The 24,639-nt window shown below is 40.6% G+C and overlaps 1 long non-coding RNA gene across 1 annotated transcript; it reads left to right on the top strand.

Annotated features, from left to right (window-relative positions):
- The first annotated feature begins 557 nt into the window (after positions 1 to 557).
- On the top strand, positions 558 to 16,242 carry LOC133073973 (uncharacterized). The gene is made up of 3 exons (XR_009697068.1): positions 558 to 692; positions 10,628 to 10,790; positions 16,041 to 16,242. It is a non-coding gene; the product is annotated as an uncharacterized LOC133073973 (long non-coding RNA).
- Positions 16,243 to 24,639: the final 8,397 nt, after the last annotated feature.

Below are 24,639 nucleotides of genomic sequence, written 5' to 3'. Positions count from 1 at the left end.
GATGGGTATAAAACAGACTGCAAACAATAGTGCCTGCTAAGCAGCTTTAAAATAAATATGGGTGAGGTTACCAGATCGCCTGATAATCATGAAACCTGATTTTTTTAATGTAAAATCTATTTTTTTTAAAAAAAGTTGACAACTAATTAAGACCTTTTTATACATTGTGACTGCTGATCTAAGGACATGACTGCTGACCTCTCTGCCCTGTACACACATCTTTGCTTTTGTAGGAGGGGCTCTGTGGCCTGTATCTGCTCCTCTCTACTTGAAAACGGATGTGCCACAAGTGAATCAGCTTAGTCATCACTGAAGTGAGGGGAGCGACCTAGCAAAGAAGAGGTGTAGCAAAACTGTCCCCTGGGGGATTTCACTTCCCTTACAGTGTTTATTCTGCTCCCCCACCTCACCCTGCATGGACTGCCTGAGAGAAGCCCCTGGTGCTTTCTCTTCCTCCTGATCTACCCCTTGCCCTTCACATGCAGTCTCAGAGAGGGAGTGGCTGAGGCATCCCAGACTGGTGTTTGAGATCATCTCAGTTCTTTTTTTCCCAGCCTTGGAGACTCAAGATCCTGAGTTACAAGCTTCCCCCTCTGCCAGTGCTGCCTTCACATTGATACCTATGTTTTGCCAGCCTAAATGAGGTAGCTGTACAAAGCTTATGGGAAGAGAAGCATGCAAGGATTTGGGAGGTGATTTGTATTTCTACTTTTTAAATTGGAGTTTAGTTGCTTTACAGTGTTGTGTTAGTTTCTGCTGTACAGCATGGTGAATCAACTTACATATACATATATCCCCTCTTTGTCACCACAGAGCTTGGAGCTCCCTGTGCTGTATAGTAGGTTCTCATTAGTTATTTATTTTATAAGTAGTAGTGTACATATGTGAATCCAATCTTCCAATTCAGCCCTCCCCACCTTTCCCCTTTGGTATCCATATATTTGTTCTCCATTGTTCTGCCCATAGTCCGGATCCCCGATCGGGAAAGAAGACTCCTTGAGACAATGCAACTTGCAATAGGGGAATTTATTACTGACTCGAGCCAGGGCCTCCCGCCCTCACCAAGGGTGTGAGGACGAAAAGGCCCCGAGCCCCAGCTGTCTCCGGTATTTATTGGGTACAATCGGGTAGTTGACGCAAGCGGATTGGTTACACAGTTGCAAGGCAATTTTTCTTGGCCCAATCCTTGTGGGCTTTCAGCTTTCCCCTGATAGGTTCCCTTTTTCTTGCTAGGCACATGTTGATTGGCTGGCTCCAGGTGGCCTGATAATTATGTTACTCCGGGAAACCAGGCCTACTCCTAATCTAGGCTGCCTGTCATGGCGTTAGCCGTGACAGCCTCACATCCATGTCTGTGTCTTTATTTCTGCTTTGCAGATAGGTTCATCTGTACCGTTTTTCTAGATTACACACATATATATTAATATACGATATTTGTTCTCTTTCTGACTTCATTCTGTATGACAGTTTCTGAGTCCATCCATATCTCTGCAAATGGCATGATTTTGTGTTTTGTTTTGTTTTTTGTCTGAGTAATATGCTATTGTATATATGTTCCACATCTTCTTTATCCATTCCCCTGTTGATGGACATTTAGGTTGCTTCCATATCCTGGTTATTGTAAACAGTGCTGCAATGGACATTGGGGTGCATGTATCTTTTGTAATTATGGTTTTCTCTGTGTATATGCCTGGGAGTCGAATTGCTGGGTCATATGGTAGGTCTATTTTTAGTTTTTAAGGAACCTCCATATTATTCTCCACAGTAGGAGCCTTTTTATCTCCTCCAAACAGAATCATACGAACTAATGCAGATGAGCCCGTTAGCCACTAGTGTATAACCGGTATTGGTCTGAGAAGATCTCAGTGGGATTCCTGAGGGGTCTAAGAGCTTTGGCTTTTGCATCAATACCCAAGGGCTGAGGTTCTATTTAGAAGGAAAGTCCTTGTCTGTTCTTCATGTGTTTCTTTTTGATATGGTCACAAAAGCCACACATAGATTCACCTTAGGAAGTCTGCCACGAGCTTGGAGACTTTACCTTCTCAGCAGCTGATGTGAGAGTTCCTAAGGTAGAAATGACAGGTTTTGACAGGCTTGTGAGGAGGCTGAAAGTCATGGTCTAGATTCTAAGTGGGCTTCCTAGGTGGCAATAGTGGTAAAGAACCCACCTGCCAGTGCAGGAGACATAAGAGACACAGGTTAGGTCCCTGGGTCAGGAAGATCTCCTGGAGGAGGGCATGGCAACTCATTCCAGTATTCTTGCCTGGAGAATCCCATGGACAGAGGAGTCTGGTGGGCTGTGCTCCGTAACATGACATGACTGAAGCAACTTAGCATGCAGCACGCACAGGTTTTAAGTAGAGAAGGAAGTTTTTATAAAGACTGGGACCAAGTCCTATAGGACAAGCATGAAGTGTGACAGGAGACTGGCTGGGGAAGGGGAGAGATTTAGAGAAGTTCGTGTTGCCCGAGGTGGAGGAATTGAGTAAATGCTGTGCACTTTGGCGTGAGCCCCTTTCCCATGAATTCCCAGATCTTCGTGAAAACTAAAAACAAAATTTTGGCTACTCTTAGTGTGATAGAATTTCTTGTGAGAACTGGTGAAGTGCCTTGAGCATCAAGGCTGGCCTGGGGCAGAAACAGTCAACCTGCACAACCCAGGGGAATAGTCAAGTTCTAGGCTAAGGTATTTGACACAGGAGGTGACATGAACCAGGTGGACTCTTGCAGGACAGCTGTGCAGACAGATCTGGACTCTTCCTGCACTTCATTCCATCCTTCCCCCTGGCTCCCTGGAGGTCTCTCTCCTAATCCTAATATTTCTATTTCAAGCCAGTAAGCTCAGTTCCCAAATATTTGAGACTTTTTTCTGAGAGGTGGTCAAGCGTGAACATAGTGGAGAAGTTCAGTCTGGATTGAGATCCTGGTTTGGCTAGTTTTAGCAGTGAGTCCTTGCTGGAGTCTATCCATGCCTCAGTTTCTCCAACTATAAAACGTTATAATCAGGTTATCAATCTCATAGGGATATTGTGAGTATTAAACAAACTGACACATGTAAAGTGCTTAAAATTAGGCCTTGCTCATGGTAAGCTTTCACTAAAGTAGATCTGTTTGTTATTACTTAATACTAGAAAGAATAAGGGAGTTAGCCACAATACCAAACTTTTATTTTTTTGATCACTGAAATTTCTTTTAAATTTCAAACTAGTCATAATTCTGTTATTTAAAAATTTTTGATTTTGAGGTATAATTGACATATGATAAACTGCACATATATGAAGTAGGCATTCTGATAAATTTTGAATATATATATATGTATAATGTATGAGGTTATATACACCCATGAAACCATCATCAAAATCAAGAAAGTGGACATATACATCACCCCAAAAAGTTTCCTTGTGGTCCTTAATAGTCTGTCCTTCCAGTCTTCCATGCTCTCCTCTACTCCCTATTACCAGCGAAAAGCTGTTACCAGCTTTTGTTGCTGTCACCACAGAATTTTTTGCACTTTCTAGAATTTTATATAACTAGAATCATATGTGCTCTTTTTTGGGTGTTTTCTTTCACTAAGAAGGATTATTTTAATATCCCTCCACGTTGCTGTATATATCAATAGTTCATTCTTTTTTATTGCTAAGTGGTATTCTGTTGTATAGATACACCATAATTTACCTATTCATCTGTGGCTAGAAAATTGGGTTGTTTCTAGGTTTTTACTACAAAAATAGTTGCTATGAGTACGTGCATGAACCTTTTGGTGTGAACATGGTTTTTGTTTCTTTTATGTAAATACCTAAGAGAAGAAACAGCTAGATCATAAATATATTTTTACTTTTTAAGAAGCTGCTAAACTGCTTTCCAAAGTGGTTTTGCCATTTTTATATTCCCATCAGCAGTTTCTCTTCCATGTTACATATTGTCAGTCTTTTTTGTTCTAGTCCTCCTAATAGATGTATAGTGTTAGCTCATTGTGACTTTATTTGCATTTCCTTAATGACTAACAATGCTGAGTGTCTTATCATTTACATACTTGTTATCTGTCTTTTTTGATGAAGGGAAATGACTGCTCAAGTACTTTGCCCGTTTTTAAAAATTGGATAATTGGCTTTTATATTATTGATTTTTGAGAATTATTTATATATTCTGGATACTGCTTTTTTCAGATATATCTTTGCGAATATCTCAAGTCTGAAGCTTGACTTTTCGTTCTCTTGATAGTGCTTTTTATTTTCTTTTATCTTTAATGAAAATTAATTTTTTTTTCTTCCTTCGGCCATGCCCCATGGCATGTGGGCTCTAGTTCCCTTACTAGAGATTAAACTCGTGCCCACCCCTGCAGTGGAAGCTCAGATTCTTAACCACTGTACCACCAGGAAGGCTTCTTCTTCTTTTTTTTTTTAAAGCTTTTTTTTCTTTTTTTTTTTTCATTTATTTTTATTAGTTGGAGGCTACTTACTTTACAATATTGTAGTGGTTTTTTGCCATACATTGACATGAATCAGCCATGGATTTACATGTGTTCCCCATCCCGATCCCCCCTCCAGCCTCCCAGGCAGGTTTAAGTGAAGGCTGCTGAGATAACCCCATCGCTTTGTCAAGCTTTTCTCTTGGCCTGTTTGGAGTTTCTTTAGACCCTAAGTTGGATTCTGCAGGCACCATGCAGCCAATGAGGCCTTGGTTCACCTTTCCTAACTGGGTTTCTTCCTGACTCAGTTCAGCAATCATTTGGTTGGGATAAAGTTAGTTTAGTTCAGTTCAGTCACTCAGTTGTGTCTGACTCTTTGTGACCCTATGGACTGCAGCACGCCAGGCCTCCCTGTCCATCACCAACTCCCGGAGTTTACTCAAACTCATGTCCATTGAGTTGGTGATGCATTCCCACTATCTCATACTCTGTCATCCTCTTCTCCTCCCACCTTCAATAATTCTCAGCATCTGAGTATTTTCAAATGAGTCAGTTCACATCAGGTGTCCAAAGTACTGGAGTTTCAGCTTCAACATCAGTCCTTCAAATGAATATTCAGGACTGATTTCCTGTAGGATGGACTGGTTGGATCTTCTCGAAGTCCAAGGGACTCTCAAGAGTCTTCTCCAACACCACAGTTCAAAAGCATCAATTCTTTGGTGCTCAGCTTTCTTTATAGTCCAACTCTCACATCCATATTTGACTACTGGAAAAACCATAGCCTCGACTAGATGAACATTCGTTGGCAAAGTAATGTCTCTGCTTTTTAATATGCTGCCTAGGTTGCTCATTACTTTTCTTCCAAGGAGTAAACGTCTTTTAATTTCATGGCTGCAGTCACCTTCTGCAGTGATTTTGGAGCCCCCAAAAATAAAGTCTGTCAGTTTCCACTGTTGCCCCATCTATTTGCCGTGAAGAGATGGGACCAGATGCCATGACCTTAGTTTTCTGAATGTTGAGCCAGGTTTTTCACTCTCCTCCTTCACTTCCATCAAGAGGCTCTTTAGTTCTTATGGCTTTCTGCCATAAGGGTGGCGTCATCTGCGTAACTGAGGTTATTGATATTTCTCCCAGCTATCTTGATTCCAGCTTGTGCTTCATCCAGTCCAGCATTTCTCATAATGTACTCTGAATATAAGTTAAATAAGCAGGATGACAATACTCAGCCTTGATGAACTCCTTTCCCGATTTGGAACCAGTCTGTTGTTTCATGTCCAGTTCTAACTGTTGCTTCCTGACCTGCATACAGATTTCTCAGGAGGCAGGTCAGGTGGTCTGGTATTCCCATCTCTTTAAGAATTTTTCACAGTTTGTGGTGATCCAAACAATCAGAAGCTTGGCATAGTCAATAAGGCAGAAACAGATGTTTTTCTGGAACTCTTGCTTTCTCGATAATCCAGTGGATGTTGGCAGTTTGATCTCTGGTTCCTCTGCCTTTTCTAAAACAGCTTGAACATCTGGAAGTTCATGGTTCACGTACTATTGAAGCCTGGCTTGGAGAATTTTGAGCATTACTTTGTGAGCGTGTGAGATGAGTGCAGTTCTGTGGTAGTTTGAGCATTCTTTAGCATTGCCTTTCTTTGGGATTGGAATGAAAACAGACCTTTTCCAGTCCTGTGGCCACTGCTAAGTTTTCCAAATTTGCTGACATATTGAGTACAGCACTTTCACAGCATCATCTTTTAAGATTTGAAATAGCTCACCTGGAATTCCATCACCTCCACTAGCTTTGTTCATAGTGTGCTTCCTACGGTCCACTTGACTTCGCATTCCAGGATGTCTGGCTCTAGGTGAGTGATCATATCACCGTGATTATCTGGGTCGTGAAGATCTTTTTTGTATAGCTCTTCTGTGTATTCCTGCCACCTCTTCTTAATATCTTCTGCTTCTGTTAGGTCCATACCATTTCTGTCCTTTATTGAGCCCATATTTGCCTGAAATGTTCCCTTGGTATCTCTAATTTTCTTGAAGAGATCTCTAGTCTTTCCCATTCTATTGTTTTTCTCTATTTCTTTGCAATGACCACTGAGGAAGGCTTTCTTATCTCTCCCTGCTATTCTTTGGAACTCTGCATTCAAATGGGTGTATCTTTCCTTTTCTCCTTTACTTCTTGCTTCTCTTTTTTTCACAGCTATTTGTAAGGCCTCCTCAGACAGCCATTTTCCCTTTTTGCATTTCTTTTTCTTGGGGATGGTCTTGATCCCTGCCTCCTGAACAATGTTATGAACCTCTGTCCATAGTTCATCAGGCACTCTGTCAGATCTAATCCCTTGAATCTATTTCTCACTTCCACTGTATAATCATATGGGATTTGATTTAGGTCATAACTGAATGGTCAAGTGGTTTTCCCTACTTCTTCAATTTAAGTCTGAATTTGGCAATAAAGAGTTCATGATCTGAGCCACAATCAGCTCCTGCTCTTGTTTTTGCTGAATCTATAGAGCTTCTTCATCTTTGGCTGCAAAGAATATAATCAATCTGATTTCGATAATGACCATCTTGGTGATGTACATGTGTAGAGTCTTCTCTTGTGTTGTTGGAAGAGGGTGTTTGCTATGACCAGTGCGTTCTCTTGGCAAAACTCTATTAGCCTTTGCCCTGCTTCATTCTGTACTCCAAGGCCAAATCTGCCTGTTACTCCAGGTGTTTCTTGACTTCCTACTTTTGCATTCCAGTCTCCTATAATGAAAAGGACATCTTTTTTGGGTGTTAGTTCTAGAAGGTCTTGTAGGTCTTCATAGACCCATTCAACTTCAGCTTCTTCAACATTACTGGTCAGGGTGTAGACTTGGATTACTGTGATATTGAATGGTTTGCCTTGGAATTGAGCAGAGATCATTCTGTCATTTTTGAGATTGCATCCAAGTACTGCATTTTTGAGTCTTTTGTTGACTATGATGGCTACTCCATTTCTTCTAAGGGATTCTTGCTCACAGTAGTAGATATAATGGTCATCTGGGTTAAATTCACCCATTTCAGTCCATTTTCGTTCATTGATTAATGTTCACTCTTGCCATCTCCTGTTTGATCACTTCCAATTTGCCTTGATTCATGGACCTAACATTCCAGTTCCTATGCAATATTGCTCTTTACAGCATCAGACTTTGGATCTATCACCAGTCACACCCACAACTGGGCATTGTTTTTGCCTTGGCTCTGTCTCTTCATTCTTTCTGGAGTTATTTCTCCACTGATCTCCAGTAGCATATTGGGCACCTACTGAAAGTTCATCTTTCAGTGTCCTATCTTTTTGCCTTTTCATGCTGTTCATGGGGTTCTCAAGACAAGAATACTAAAGTGATTTGCCACAAAGTTAGGAATGCCCTTATATCTCTGGTTGGTAGAGCTGAAGAGTATTCCAATCCTAGGAACATGATGAGATAAGTGGAAATGAATATAAGGTTAAATTTATTAGGTTACTTTATAAGAGCTGTTTTACAAAATTCAAATGAACATTAGAATAGATATGGTTGGATTTCTAATGGTGGGTTATTTTTGTTACAAGTTTCATTTCCTTATCTAGTATCCAGCTACACACACCCCTCCCCCCACTTACTGTGTTGAAATTAGAAAAATAAAACTTTCCCTTCCCTCAAAAGTCTCAGTGAACTCCCCCAACCCCCCAGTAACAGGGTTGCAGTTTTTCCTGGCTTCTGACAACCCATTAGAATGTTTCAGAATGTTTTATCCTTCTTCTCTGAAGCTTTTAGCTACAGAGTTCATAGAATAGTGTACTCAAATACTCTGAGGCAAGTATGTATCAGAGTCCATGTTGGGCTTATTTATCTGAGGAAATGTCTAAGCCAGTACAGTTGAGATCAAATTGAGCTCTGCAGATGGAAGGAAAGTGAACTAGGTAAATAGAACACATTGGTACCTAGAATACCCTGTAGGTTCTTCCTTTGGCATCCTGCTGCATGATTATGGTCAAATCAAAGAAACCCTTAGAGGCTTTGTTTTCACCACTTAGAAACAGGAAAATTGAGCCCAGCTAGAAAGGATCTTGTGATATTTGCCCCAAGTAAAAAGATTGCCATTTTTCTTTTGTTGTGTTCCTTTACCTGCTGACACCAAACGAGGGATTTGCTTTAGTTGTGAATATGTTTGACCCATAGTATTTCTCTGACTCAACGAATCAAGAACATAAATTAAATCTTTGATTAAAAGTTTAACTTCATATTAAATGTCAAGTTAGGGGAATTAATGTTTAGTTACAAGCTATACATAAGAAAGGGTTGTTAAAAGAATAGGATTTCAAAGAAACACAAATCTTTATATTGACATATAGACTGTTGTATATTTTAAAGTCAACCTTTGCAGTTAGCATTTAATCCAATCATTTAACTCTAGTTCAAACTCTGAGACATAAAAATAAAAGTCACCCCACTTCCTTTCTAGATTCAGAAACTCATATCCCAGACTGGAAATAGACATATAAATATGAATAAATAAACATACATATACACATAGTGACTATGTCCCGCATAGGACAAGATAATTACAGAATGTAAGAAACTTTAGATGCCATTTCAACCCCTTAACTGCTTCTGAGTTTTAAAAAAGCTGTTCTTAACAAAAAGGAAGAAGAGTAAACAAAAACTTTCTTGCCTGACCAGGAATGTGAAGGTTTTATAATTATAGGCCCCCACACTATCCTCTGTCCTTGAGGAGGACATAGTGCAGGTATCACAATGGCTAAAAGCGTTGGGTAAAAAAAAAAAAAAAAAAAAACGCCCCGAAGATAAGGACTGAAAACCACAAGGAGGCAGACAGCATCTGGAGGCAATTATTCTATAATGAGTAGATCCATACACTACCCACACTTCTACTTCCAAAGTCATCATATGGGAGAAGGGAGAAAGCCAATGTTCCTGCTCTCCTGTCTCTGCTCCACCACCAATTTTGATTGGAGGAAACTGAGATCTAGCCATCATGAGAGTGGTGAGGCATTATCTCTCACCAGCTCACTCACTACACAGTCTTAGTGGTAGTGTTAGTTGGTCAGTCAGGTTTGACTCTATGATCCCATGGACTGTAGCCCGCCAAGCTACTCTGTCCGTGGGATTCTCCAGGCAAGAATACTGGAGTGGTTTGCCATTCTCTTCTCCAGAGGATCTTCCTGACCCAGGGGTTGAATCCCGGTCTCCTGCACTGCAGGCGGATTCTTTACTGTTTGAGCTATAGGGAAGACCTTAAGAAGTCTCTCTCTCTCTTTTTTTTTATTTGTTTTTTTATTAGTTGGAGGCTAATTACTTCACAACATTTCAATGGGTTTTGTCATACATTGATATGAATCAGCCATAGAGTTACACGCATTCCCCATCCCGATCCCCCCTCCCATCTCCCTCTCCACCCGATTCCTCTGGGTCTTCCCAGTGCACCAGGCCCGAGCACTTGTCTCATGCATCCCACCTGGGCTGGTGATCTGTTTCACCATAGATAATACACATGCTGTTCTTTCGAAACATCCCACCCTCACCTTCTCCCACAGAGTTCAAAAGTCTGTTCTGTACTTCTGTGTCTCTTTTTCTGTTTTGCATATAGGGTTATTGTTACCATCTTTCTAAATTCCATATATATGTGTTAGTGGAAAGACCTTAAGAAGTCTCTTAATCTGACTGAGTCTCAGCTTTTTTATTCACAAAACCAGATGATTGCCCAGGTGGTCCTAACGTTTGTCCAAGCTGTCAGACATGGAGATCCCAGAATTGGAAGCAATTACCATGAACATATGATGTAAAATATTAAATAATAAATATAAAACAGAGACTCTTAAAGTAGTCAGTAGGAAAAACAGTCACAACGTGAAACACAACATGAAACAAATGACCAAGATTTATTTTGTAACCTGGATGAGCTCAGCTAGCTAGCATCTATTTCCATTACAGCTTATTATTTTCACTTTGCAATACTAATCATCCTCTTGATTTGGTCAACTTAGTTATTAATGATCTCAGAGACAGAAAACTTTCCTGGGGAGATTATTGTTCTATTTTTATGGATCCATGGCTGTTTTTATATTTAACTTTGGTCAGTGACCAAAGAACATCTGGTATTTTACAAAATGTCACCTTTGAATAGAAATTTGGCAATCACGTGTTGAGTTCTGGAAAATGACATACTGTCTAACTAGAGTCCATGTGTGGGTTCCTGTAACAGATCTGAAAGGAAAGTGATTTGATTCGACCCACCCAGAAACCCCGACTGAGAGCTCTCCTCTATGATGACTTTTCTTATGAGTGGACATATGCTGCCTTCCCTAGCACCATTTCAAACATAATCAACCCATGGATACCAACTGGTACCTGGAGCTGCCTGCCAGGTGAGAGAGAAAGGATAAAGGGAGGGAGAACTGGATTCCAGAGCTGCAGAGTATCAGGGCAGGTTGGGACACTGTGGCTTAGTTCTTGTCACTCAAATATGAAGCATGGCCACCTAGATTAAAGGAAAGACATTACTGATGCTACTTTACCTGCTTTTACACTCTCTCTTTTTTTCTGGTGAAAGTGAAAGCATGCGCCTCAGATTGGAGCTTGAATCATGGTCTTTTAATTATTAATAGAATCACTCACCTTGTAGCCAGACTTACTGAGGCTTGGGTTCTTTGCATCTCAGTGCAGAAAGAATTCAGTTTGAGACAAAGTAATAGGTTAAGAAGTGGATTTATTTAGAGAAATACACATTCCATAGACAGATGAGATTCCTCTCAAAAGGCTAGAGTGGCCTTAGGGTGTAGGGGTCATCTTGGAAAATGAGAGCAGTCAAGGGAGAAACACATTCCACAGAAGGCATCTCAGAAGGCAAGAGGCCCTGAAATATGGGGTGATTGGTTTTTATGGGCCAAGTAACTTCATAGGTTAATGAGTGGAAGAATTATTCCAACTATTTCAACGAAGTTGGGGGGGGGGGGGAGATAAATTTCCAAGAACTGGGTCACTGCCTACTTTTTGACCTTTGATGATCAGCATGAGAACTGTCACAGTGCTGGTGGTTGTGCCATTTGGATGCTAATGTATTACAGTGAGCAAGTAATGAGGCTCAAGGTGTACTGGAAGTTGAATCTTCCACCATCTTGGACCTTGTTGGTTCTAGCCAGTTTATGTTGTATCCTCAAAAACTCTTATTCTTTTAGAGGTTGTGCCCTGTCCGCTTCCCTCCTGTTTCAAAAGCATTTGGAGTATCTTTAGCCTCTGGAGCTAGACTGCCTGAATTTAACTCCTTAACCTGCTCTTGCTCACTATGAAAGCTTGAGCAAGTTACTGATCCACTCTGTGTCTTAATTATCTCATTTAAAAAATGGAAATAAACCCTGCAAGACACATGGCATGGCCAGACAAACAAAAAACTGATGTGTGTAAAGCACATATTATCTTGCTTGGCACAGCATTCAGTAGACAGTAGTTCTCATTAGCTATAGCCATTCTTTCCTGAAAGACTGGAAGGGGAAACCAGGAGAGGCCATGTTTCTTTCCTCAGACACAGCGAGCTTTGGGCTCAGCAAACTCTTCATCACTGCTCCAATTTAATCTATGATTCTATCACCCTGCTTCAACCTCTGGGGCTTGGATGGCTCAGAAGGCACAGGTAGCCCCAGGGTTCTGAGGAACACCAAGGCTCTGTTGAAAATTTCTGGGCATATCCAAAAGCTGGTGGAATACTGGCACTGGATCAGCTGTGAGTCCCAGAGAAGCACCTGTTCCTTACCAATTTATCTTCCTTTGCAGTGACTGCTATAGACAGAATGTTTATGTCCCCCTAAAATTCCTATGTTGAGATCCTAACTCCAAAATGATGGTGTTAGGAGGAGGGGGGATTTGATAGGTGATTAGGTCACAAATAGCTGTGAAAAGAGAAGCAAAAAGCAAAAGAGAAAAGGAAAGATATTCCCATTTGAATGCAGAGTTACAAAGAATAGCCAGGAGAGATAAGAAAGCCTACCTCAGCAATCAATGCAAAGAAATAGAGGAAAACAACAGAATGGGAAAGACTAGAGATCTCTTCAAGAAAATTAGAGATATCAAGGGAACATTTCATGCAAAGATGGTTTCGATAAAGGACAGAAATGGCATGGACCTAACAGAAGCAGAAGGTATTAAGAAGTGGAGGCGAGAATACACAGAAGAACTGTACAAAAAAGATCTTCATGACCCAGATAATCACAATGGTGTGATCACTCACCTAGAGCCAGACATCCTAGATTGTGAAGTCAAGTGGGCCTGAGAAAGCATCACTACAAACAAAGCTAGTGGAGGTGATGGAATTCTAGGTGAGCTATTTCAAATCTTAAAAGATGATGCTGTGAAAGTGCTGTACTCAATATGTCAGCAAATTTGGAAAACTCAGCAGTGGCCACAGGACTGGAAAAGGTCCATTTTCATTCCAATCCCAAAGAATGCTCAAACTACCGCAAAATTGCACTCGTCTCACACACTAGTAAATAAAGTAATGCTCAAAATTCTCCAAGCCAGGCTTCAGCAATACATGAACCGTGAAGTTCCAGTTGTTCAAGCTGGTTTTAGAAAAGGCAGAGGAACCAGAGATCAAATTGCCAATATCCGCTGGATCATCACAAAAGCAAGAGAGTTCCAGAAAAACATCTATTTCTGCTTTATTGACTACGCCAAAGCCTTCGACTGTGTGGATCACAATAAACTGTGGAAAATTCTGAAGGAGATGGGAATACCAGACCACCTGACCTGCCTCTTGAGAAACCTGTATGCAGGTCAGGAAGCAACAGTTAGAACTGGACATGGAACAACAGACTGGTTCCAAATAGGAAAAGGAGTACATCAAGGCTGTATATTGTCACCCTGCTTATTTAACTTATATGCAGAGTATATCATGAGAAATGCTGGGCTGGAAGAAGCACAAGCTGGAATCAAGATTGCCGGGAGAAATATCAATAACATCAGATATGCAGATGTCACCATTCTAATGGCAGAAAGGGAAGAAGAACTAAAGAGCCTCTTGATGAAAGTGAAAGAGGAGAGTGAAAAAGTTGGCTTAAAGCTCAACATTCAGAAAACTAAGACCATGGCATCTGGTCCCATCACTTCATGGGAAATAGATGGGGAGACAGTGGAAACAGTGTCAGACTTTATTTTTTGGGGCTTCAAAATCACTGCAGATGGTGATTGCAGCCATGAAATTAAAAGACGCTTACTCTTGAAAGAAAAGTAATAAGCAACCTAGGCAGCATATTAAAAAGGAGAGACATTACTTTGCCAACAAAGGTCCGTCTGGTCAAGGCTATGGTTTTTCTAGTGGTCATGTATGGATGTGAGAGTTGGACTGTGAAGAAAGCTGAGTGCCGAAGAACTGATGCTTCTGAACTGTGGTGTTGGAGAAGACTCTTGAGAGTCCCTTGGACTGCAAGGAGATCCAACCAGTCCATCCTGAAGGAGATAAGTCCTATGGGTTCATTGAAAGGACTGATGCTGAAGCTGAAACTCCAATACTTTGGCCACCTCATGTGAAGAGTTGACTCATTGGAAAAGACCCTGATGCTGGGAGGGATTGGGGGCAGGAGGAGAAGGGGATGACAGAGGATGAGATGGCTGGATGGCATCACCAACTCAATGGGCGTGAGTCTGAGTAAACTCCGGGAGTTGGTGATGGACAGGGAGGCCTGGCGTGCTGCGATTCATGGGGTCACAAAGAGTCGGATACGACTGAGGGACTGAACTGAACTGAACTGAACTAGGTCATGAGGGTGGAATGTTCATGAATGGGATTAGTGCCCTATTAAAGAGATCCAAGAAAGCTCCCTAGAGCTTGCATGTGAAGACACAGTGAGAAGATGATGTAACTTGTACTATGTGCATGCATACTAAGTCACTTCAGTCGTGTCTGATTCTTTGTGATCCAAAGGACCATAGACTGCCAGGCTCTTCTGTCCATGAGATGTTCCAGGCAAGAATACTAGAGTGGATTGTCATGTCTTCCTCCAGGGAATCTTTCCAACTCAGAGATTGAATCTGCATCTCTTACATCTCCTGAATTGGCAGGCGGATTCTTTACCACTAGTGCCAACTGGGAGGCTATGTACTATGCACTGTGCTGTGCTGTGCTTAGTCGCTCAGTCATGTCTGACTCTTTGCAACCCCATAGACCGTAACCTGCCAGGCACCTCTGTTCATGGGGATTCTCCAGGCAAGAATATTGGAGGGGTTGCCATGCCTTCCTCTCAGGTATCTTCCCAACTCAGGGATTGAATCCACATCTCTTATATCTCCTCCATTGGCAGGCAGGTTCTTTACCACAAGTGCCACCTGGGAAGCCCATGTACAGTTGAAAGGTTGTTGCTGAATGATAAGACGCTGGGATTCTTGGCCTCCGGAGGAGATGAATTCAATCCGGGGCCAGAGATGAGGCTGGATCTCTCAGAGCTTTTGTGTAACAAAGTTTTATTGAAATATAAAGAGATAGAGAAACCTTCTGACATAGGCATCATAAGGGGGCAGAAAGAGTACCCCCCTGCTAGTCTTCAGCTGGATGTTATATAGTCACTAGCAGTCTGTTAATGAAAAGAAAGGAATGTCTTAAAACTCAGAATGGCACCAGGCCCCTCATCCATAAATTGCATTCTGTTATAATTTTGGCACCAGATAATTCATCTCAGGCCATGAAAGGATTGACTTGAATCTTGTAGAAGGACAGATTATCAAACAAATGGTTTTGTTTACATAGATTAGGGGAACAATATCTGAGTATAACATACTGGTCTGTCAAGTAGTTTCTGAGCCATATGGCGGAACTTACAGAGTCTGGGGTAAATGCATAGCACATTAACATAGCTTAAGACACACATTTCCATAAGAGAAATGTATTGGTTAACTCAAGGTTTTGAGAATAGTTAGCTTCAGGTGAAACCAGGTGTCATGGCGACACAGCATTTTAAGAGAAACCTCCTTTTAAATTTGTATAGAGAAGGAAAAAACAATATCGCCAGTTTGCTTCCTCCTGCAGCTTAAGAGAGATAAAAACGTCTGGCACTTGCAGCCTATTTCCTCCATTTGGAGACCCCTGGCCTTCCTGTTACCCTTTCATTATGTACCAGAGACCAAATCTGCAGCACCACTTTGTAGTTTGTACTGCCCAGTCTACAGAGCTGTGAGAAAGAAATGTTTGTTGTTTAATACAAAAAATAAATAAATAAAATAGTACCCATTTATAGAGCTATTGTAAAACCTGAAGGACTTAATATATGTTTTTTAAAAAGCACTTAGATCAGTGTCTGGCACAGAGTAAACTCTATGTAAATATCAGCTTTTATTATACTAACCTTCAAAACAGAAAAGTCCTTGGTAAATATAAAATGTCTTGAATAGTTTGTTTGAAAGATTATCAGACTTAAGTTTATTTCCTTGGAGAATTCTTAATCCTTTTAGCATCTTAACTTCATCTGCTTCTATTTGCCACCTGCTTTTTTATGGATGAAAAAAAGCAGATGCTTCTTAGTCTTAGTAATGGTTTTTCTCACTAAGGTGCCTCTCTTTTCCTATGCTTCGATCTGCTCAGGAGAAAAAGCAGTTTATAGGTCTGAAATGAACATTTTCCTTCTGTTATGCAGCTCAAACAATGAAACTTTCCCATTGAAGATGGGCTTTGTCCTGCTAACCAGACAGAGTTGTGTCTGCCTGGGGATTGACAGCAACTGTGTTGGTGCTGAGCCACAAACCAAACAAAACTCCAAGGGGTTTGGAGTTTAGACAATAGCTGAATTACAAGGACATCGTCCCAGAAGAGACCATGCTTATTTTTGCAGACCTGTGCAATAAAATGGCTGTCTTTGAAACCAGTTGCCCAGATCTTTGCTTTACTGGGATGAGCCTTTCCCTTGACAGTAGAGAATTCCCAACATGGGAGAAAACAGGTTCCCTATCATAGTCCCTGGTATAGCTTGGATGACTATAATCATGATGTTAAATAGGTGGGGACTGATTCCACCATGCTAAGAAAAACAAATTGGACCAGGGAAGGTAATGTTGTTTTGACCTGCAATTCAGGCAAACAAGGAGATTATTGCAAACTCAGATGGGTGGAGAGTTTCCCAGAAATGCTGAGTAATGGCCAGAGGATATGCTATGATCTGAGATAAATACCTTGCCAAATGTAAGGTCTCACAAGAGTAGTTGATTTCAAGTAAAACACCCATGTAACAGTCCTAGAACCAGCCCTAGGGTTCAAATGGCAACGTTGAGGGCCACTCACTGGCCCTCAAAGTATTCTCATCACTCATCAAAATCCCCTTCTCTTAGAAGATTCATAACCTCCAGAGAGAAGAAAAGAGTGATAAAACCAATTTTTATTAAGATGTCCGGGCCTGAATGTGAAGCCCCATCCATGCTCCAGTTATCCAGTTTGAAAGAGAACTGAAAAATAAAAGAGTAATTAGTCACCTCCCATAGAAAATCTCAAAGCAGAATTTCAGGCCATGTGTAATTCATCATATTATCATCACCTATGTCACCACCTTCTCTTCACTCACAAAGCTAACCCTGCAGCAGTTCCCTGAACAAACAGTCCAATTCTGCAAACTTGTAAGTGTGGCAATGTGCAAGGACCTGTGATGCGAAAGTAGCAGAAAGCAGCACAGAAATTAAGAGCATTGGTTAGAGCTTAGGTAAAATCCTGGCTTCACCCCTTTACTGGCTCTGTGAGCAGTTTCTCAACCTCTACTTGAGTTTCAACTTACAAAACAGAGCTGAAAAATTTACTCCTTATTTGGCTGCAGTAGGTATTTCATAGGATGAAGTTACTTGCACAGTGCCTGGTCTGGAGTAAGGGCTCTGTAGATGTTACCAGCATGTGTAACAAGTGGAACTCAAGGGCGTGTAAGTGTAAGTTTCTTAAAACCCACTGATGACTGCCTCATGAAGGCCTAGCTCCTGGTACAGTGTAGAAAATAAATATTGTTGAATGATAAAGTTATGAGTTTTTCCCTGCTTCATCTACATTTGACCCCTGCCTCTTCCATCACAAAAGAACTTCTATAGACAGAGGAACAATTATTATATAGGTGATGTTGGATATGGTAATAGGGCTAGTGGAGACCAATGTTTAAAGCAAGATCCCCAGTTGGAAAATAGAAGCCAGGAGTAGCCAATGTCTGGGAAGGTTACAGCTAGGAACCAGGATTTGCTTGAGACTGAGGTGGGGGCCAAGTCCAGGATATGTGAATTCTGTGTGCTTCTTTCTCCAAGGATTGGATATGCTAGTAACTCTCACAAGTTAAGCTCACCCCAGCTAACATAAAGGCTTCTCTCAAATTTTGGCAGCAACTGTCTTATGACTCATCCCAGGTAGGATATAAAAGATCATGCTAAATAAGCAGACATTTATGCTTATGTATTTATGGGCTTCCAACCTCTTTCCCCCTGGATTCATTCACCTTCTTCCTCCAGGGTCTCTTCATTTACTGGTATGATGGGAAACAGAGGGGTGCCTGGGATGTTCTGTTTCCTTACATGTTTGGACTTGGGATGCCATCTACATCATGAATACCAATAAAATCCAGTGTTTTCTCCTTGTTTCTGTGAAAATGTATTGCAAATGAAACAGATTAAGTTTGTGTTTCAGGTAAATAAAACAAATGGTCTACACCCAGACACGTGGAGGCAGGTAGTGCTCGGATGATCAACTTATTACCTGTTAGTCTTGGTCTCAAATTTCCTTCACTCTAGTCAACCTTTTTGATGCACTCTGTCCTGAACTCTTCTTACCAGGGATTTTTTCATCAAGAGGGACGTTACTAGCCTTGGGTTTCAAAGCCTTCAGCTTGGAGGAGGAGGAGGAGAAAATATCATGTGGAAGTACGTTTTTCAGTCTTGCAGATGGTTGAAGATTAAAAGGCCAACCTGAAATAGGTGTATTTTTCTTAAGAACTGAAATTGCTTGTTGGTGTTGGCAAGTGGCCTAGTACAAAAGGATGAAAGAATTTGTTCCAGGCAGCTTTCAAACCCAGAGAAAGTCAGCCTTTGCTTTGCACACACATGCCTCTGAGGCTTTGTGGGCTCCTGCCCACAGTAGGCAAGCAGTTTACTCTTTGGTGGCAGCAATTCAACAGGCTTCAAAGGGTTTCTTTGCTGCTGATTCCTTACTCACTGTGAGTTCTCTGACTTATGGAGGTCTCCCTAAGACATCGGCATTAAGAGCCAACAATGACATAGATGCCAGAGGAAAAAGACCCTTGGCTTTTTTCACACCCCGTTGTTCAACTTTTTTTTTTTTTTTTTAACTGCATGAGTGGTTTGTTCCTGCTTCTGTTTTGTGGCTCTCTAATCCTGTAACTATTCTTTCTTCAACTTGTTAAGTAAGCATTATTTACACCTTCTCTTTCCTGCCACTTCCTAACAACCACTAAATGTTCATGTTTGCTATCACTATTAGAAAGAATATTTATGTCTGTGTTAAAACTACATAACCTGAGGGCACTACTTCAAACAAAAGCAGTCTCTTAAAGATTTTGGATGGCTAGCTCATGCAAAGCAAGGTTTCCCAGTGAAATGAACAACTGGCCTTCTCTTTGATATTCTCTTTTAAATGCCATGGTCCTTCTCTTGGACTAGAGCAGTGGTTGTCTACCACTGGCTGGCAATTTTTCCCCCCAGAGAATATCTGATGATGTCTAGAGACTTTTAGTTATCAGCTGGGAGAGGGCCACCCTATTGGCATTGAGTGAGTAGAGGCCAGAGATACTTTTACAATACCCAGAATTATTTGACCTAAAATGTAAGTGATAACATTGAAAATCCTGGGGTAGAGGAAGCAGGGGTGTTTACCCAGGGGAAGAAAAAATTTTAAAAGAGTCCTTGAGGCTATATGCAAATGTTTTTCTCTTCTTCATCGTAGCCTTGCTTATTTTATAGATGTGATGGCCTCTCAAAACTCTTAAATGATGCTGAATATATGTATTTTTAAAATTTATTTAATTTTAATTTAATTTAATTTTAAACTTTTTATTTGTATTGAAGTATAACCGATTACCAACGTCATGGTAGTTTCAGGTGCACAGCAGAGTGACTGAGACATACATATACATGTATCTATTCTCCCCCAAACTCCTCTCCCATCCAGGCTGCCACATAACATTGAGCAGAGTTCCCTATGCTCGACAGTAGGTCCTTGTTGGTTATCCATTTTAAATATAGCAGTGTGTATGTGTCCATCCTCAACTGCCTAACTATACCTTCCCAATATATATTTTTAAAGCTATCTTTCCCTAAAATTACATATTTCATCAGTATTTGATTCACCTATTTTTTGTTGTTGCTGTTTGGATTTTTTTTTTTTTTTTTTTGGACTCTGTTGCAGGGCATACAAGATCTTAGTTCCCTGACCAGGAATCACACCTGTGCCCCCTGCAGTGGAAGCATGGAGTCCTAACCACTGGACCACTAGGAAAGTCCCTGGTTCACCTGTTTTAGATGTTCTGCAAGCCCCTGGCTTTTTCAAATGCTGAGTGATTCTAGGCTGTCTGTCTGCATCTATAAACGAGGGTCTATGTCAGCTCTGGCTGCACATAAGGTCAGTGGACTCGTCTCTAGGGGAGGAGCCTATAGTTTTCTTAGATTTCTTAGGGGATTTAGAGACACAGTAATGGTTTAATTGGCTCAGTATCAGGAGTTGGAATGGTTTCCCTTGGTACAAATCAAGCTTTCTGCCCCTACTACATTTCTTTAGGTGAGTATAGATTTTGACTTCAGGATCCTTGAGAAGAGTTGCCAAGGAAGAAAAGGTTGATACTGGGATAAAAGCTGCTGTCACAGAGAACTTAGTTTTCAAGACAGGAAAAAAAAAACCCCAAAACAAAACAAAAAAAACCTAGCAATACCATGAGTGGGTGCGGCTGACACACTCATATTGGCTCATGGGTGCTAAGGCTCAGTATGGTAAGGGAAGCGTAAGGACAATAGAAACATTGGACCAAAAGCCTGATATAGAGAAGATCTAACTTTGTCAATTCACTTTCTCATCTCAAGGGCAAACCTCTATTCACTGAACCCACTTTTTTATGGAACCAGAGTTGACCCCTGCCTATCTAGCCTGGATATCCCTAGTTGAATGGAAAGTATTGGGTTTCTCTCTGAAGAAGTCTATTTACAGCCTACATCTACATTTGGAAATCTGCACACACTGCTAGTGGTCCTTGAGGCACTCACCTCTCTCTTCCACAGTATTGTCAACAGCAAACTGGGAAGTCAGCAAGGTCCCATATGTGGAGAGGAAAATGTGGGGAGATTAAATAATTGCCCAAGATGTGGCAATGATGCTAAAATAGTCAAAGTTTTTTAAATGGTTTTACAGACAACCCTCAAATCTCAATGACATAACATAATCAAAATTTATTCCTTTCTCAAGTCACGGGCCAACTGTATATTTAGTGAAGATCATTGTGCAGAGATTCAGAGCCCCAGTCTCCTGCTATGTGGTGGTTTGGTCAGTTTCTCTGCTTTCTGAATTCCTTTGTGGATTCTGCATCTAAGCAGATGACAATATAAGAGCTTAAAGCAGGGTTTTCTAACCTTAGCATTATTGACATCATGGGCTGGATCATTGTTTGCTTGCTGTCTTGTGCATTATAAGATGTTTAGTAGTAATATCCCTGGCCTCTGCCCACTAGATGCCAGTAGCATGGTCCCAGCTGTGACAGCCAAAATGTCTCCACTCTAACCCAAAGTTCCTGGGGTGGAGTGGGGAGGCAAAATTACCCACCAGTTGACAACTCTGGCTTAAAGGATCATTCCAGAGTTTCTAGAGAATACAAAAGTGGCCATATTCCTTTCATTCAAATTCTGTTGGCTGGGTTCTATGCATGATACAGGGTGCTCGGACCTGGTGCACTGGGATGACCCAGGGGAGGGAGGTGGGGGGGTGGGTTCAGGATGGAGAACACATGTACACCCATGGTGGATTCAAGTCAATGTATGGCAAAACCAAAACAATATTGTAAAGTAAAATAAAAAAAAAAATTCTGTTGGCTAGAACTTAACATGTGACTATACCAAACTGAGAGAGAGGGCTGTAAAATGTGCCCAAGAGGAAGATGAGATCTTAGAAGACCAGGTGAGCAATGTGGAACCTTCCTGAAGAATATAGATCCTAGAAAGCATACCAAAAACTTCAGAGAAACTTGCAGAGATTCACTAAGCATTCTAGACATTATTGGAGACAAAAGCACACCTTTATCACATTTTTTTTTCATGGCAAAACTCAGCACCCTATATAGGTCTCCAAGAATAAAAAGATAATTCAATAAGATGCTAGATGACATATTTTCTAGATTGACATTTTCATTAGGTAACATCAGAAAGCAATCAACATTTTGCAATGACCCATGAGAAAGTAAAGCACATGCAAGGCAAGAATGAGGCTCGGGTGATGGGAATGTTCCATGACACTGTCCGGTCCTAATTATATTCCAGAAAGATGAGTAACTGCAGTATATATGCCAGGAGTGCAAGGAAGACAGAAATGCACTTTTGGAAGATGGAGAAGGAGAGAATCTTTGGATAAATGTCACAAATGTTGGAGCTTCAGAAATAGGGAGAGGTGGTGGAAGAAGGCTCTTATTCATTTACTACTGACAGTTTCAAACAATATCTTGGCTCAGTGTAAAGACATGTTGCAAAACTGATTAACAAATGATGTTATTTAGAATCCCACCTGAAGCACTAGTATTTTTGTATTGTGAAGCAGGTTAGTTCATACCTACTCCATAGAGAAAATAATGCATACTTTTTATAAGCATCATCTAAATTGTGGTTGGCTCCTGTTGGTGCATGAAAAACCTTTAAATATCCCTTAATTTTCCCTGCTTTACAATAGCCTAATGAAGTCAAAATGCTTCTTGAGTATTTTTTATTACATGGTTTGAGGGAAACGATTTCTCAGCTGCCCATTGTGGACATTTTTCTCCTAACTATGTAATCATATTGAAAAGAACTAGAATCTCTCAAGTTTCTACCAACTGGCACCAAACTGAACTCAGAAGCCAATGCCATCTCTCCAACCACATTTGGCTCCCCTATACCCAATGCCTGCTCTAAGTAAAAGATGACCATATGACATCTCTGTGCTATAAAAATCAATCAAATCCAGCCTAAGTCACTGGGCTGAAGAAAAGTAATGCATCCAATACATTCATATAAAGGTCTGTATCTTATTAAAGTTTTTGATAGCCTGTGTCTTACTAAAGTTAATGATTATCTTTTATTCATTTGTAATAAGTTTCTATTTCTTTGGGAAAAAACTATTTGAAGAGCATGAGCGTGCATGTGTGCTCAGTCACTACAATCATTTCTGACTCTTTGTGACCCTATGAACTGTAGCCCGCCAGGCTCCTCTTGTCCATGGGATTCTCCAAGCAAGAATTCTGGAGTGGGTTGCTCTGCCCTCCTTCAGGAAATCTTCCCAACCCAGGGGTCAGATGCATGTCTCTTAAGTGTCCTGCATTGGCAGGTGGGTTCTTTACCATTAGTGCCACCAGAGAAGCCCATGTGAAGAGTACACCAAATTTAAAAATAGAGAGAGAGAAAGGATGGGTAAAAAGAAGGGGAAAGTTAGATATTTTGAGCAGTGGCTAAGTCAGAGTGAGAGAAAGACTCATTTCCAGTTTTACACAACAGTCCTCTTTAGTTACCATTTCTAGGGAGTGAAAATAAGGTCAGACAGAGTTATCAAATAACACCAGATTATAACCAGAGGTAAGACTAAGGACTAAGTGTCTTTAGTAAGAAACAAATTAGTAACCGCAACTCATACATACATGCATACATACATTAATTCACCAAGCATTTATCATGAAATGCTATAGGCAAAACATTGTTAGATTGGCAAGTGAGGGATAGAAAAGATGAGAAAAACATAATACTTTTCCTCAACAAACTTGAAATACAGTGAAGATGTTAGACAAGTATATAACTGAACAAAACACAAGAGAGAAGAGGAGAGGGAGGGGAGGGAAGAGGAGGAGAGGGAAGAGAAAAACGAGTGTAGAAAAAGATACTGAAGGATTGAAATTTCCTGTATGAGCGAAGAAATGTGGTATAGTTGAGATCTGAAGAAGCAGTGTTTTAAGGCAAAATTAAGAATGTCTCCCCTCTCTGGGCAAGATCATATTTTGGATTATGATGAAATGGAAATTTAGGGTTCTAAGAAAAGAAAACCATAAGATTTTTACAAGACTTTTATTACCCATCAAATGCAGTGCCAAGCCATCCCCGGCGATTACTCACAAGGCTTTCCGGTCTCTGCCTGAAATCAAGCTTCTTCATTTCTCCAAAGGCTCTGGGCCCCTGGCCTGACCTGGCTTGCTCAGTGACCTGAGGCAGATGGCAGAAGAGGATTGGCCTTGTGTAGCAAGGTGCCATCCAATCACTACTCTTCTGCCTAATTTGGAATACCGTGAGCAGGTTTCTCATTCCTCTTCAGAGATACTAAAACTAAGCAAGCAGAGTTTATAAGTCAAGAAGACTTTTTAATAGGGAACTCACCAATACTGTGTGTTCTGTCCTTAGTGCAATATGCAGTCATCTCTGAGACACCTACAGTGTAATGGTTCAAAGAACAGATTTTGGAGTTAGATAGCTTGTATATAAATTTCAGTTCTACCACCTATTACTGTGTGGTCTTGGACAAATATATTAACATCATCAGATTCCTCATCTATAAAGATGAGATAATTGTAGTACCTACCTCATAGGGTTATTATGAGGATTAAAAGAAATTAGGAGTTTGGGATTAAAATATACACACTACTATATGTAAAATAAATACCCAAAAGGACCTACTGTATAGCACAGAGAACTATACTCAATATCTTGTAATGATCTATAATGGAAGAGAATGTGAAAAAAGAATATATATGTATAGAAGTATATATATGTATCTATATCTGAATCACTTTGCTGTGCACCTAAAAATCATCTATATTTCAATACATTTTTAAAATTAAATTAAAAAAAAGAAGTAAATAGATGCAAACAATTTATGATAGCATGCCACAATAAGAATTCAACACATGCTGCTTATTAATAACGTTGCTTTAGAAAAATAGCTAATAATAGTATCATGTTAATTCCCTATGTTTTGGGATTTCCTTAGTGGTCCTGTAGTTGAGAATCTGCCCACCCTTGTAGGGGACACAGGTTTGAACCCTAGTCCAGGAA

The sequence above is a fragment of the Dama dama genome, chromosome 19 (genome assembly GCF_033118175.1).
Source record: "Dama dama isolate Ldn47 chromosome 19, ASM3311817v1, whole genome shotgun sequence".
Lineage (NCBI taxonomy): Eukaryota > Metazoa > Chordata > Mammalia > Artiodactyla > Cervidae > Dama > Dama dama.
This window is presented reverse-complemented; position numbering and strand designations above follow the sequence as displayed.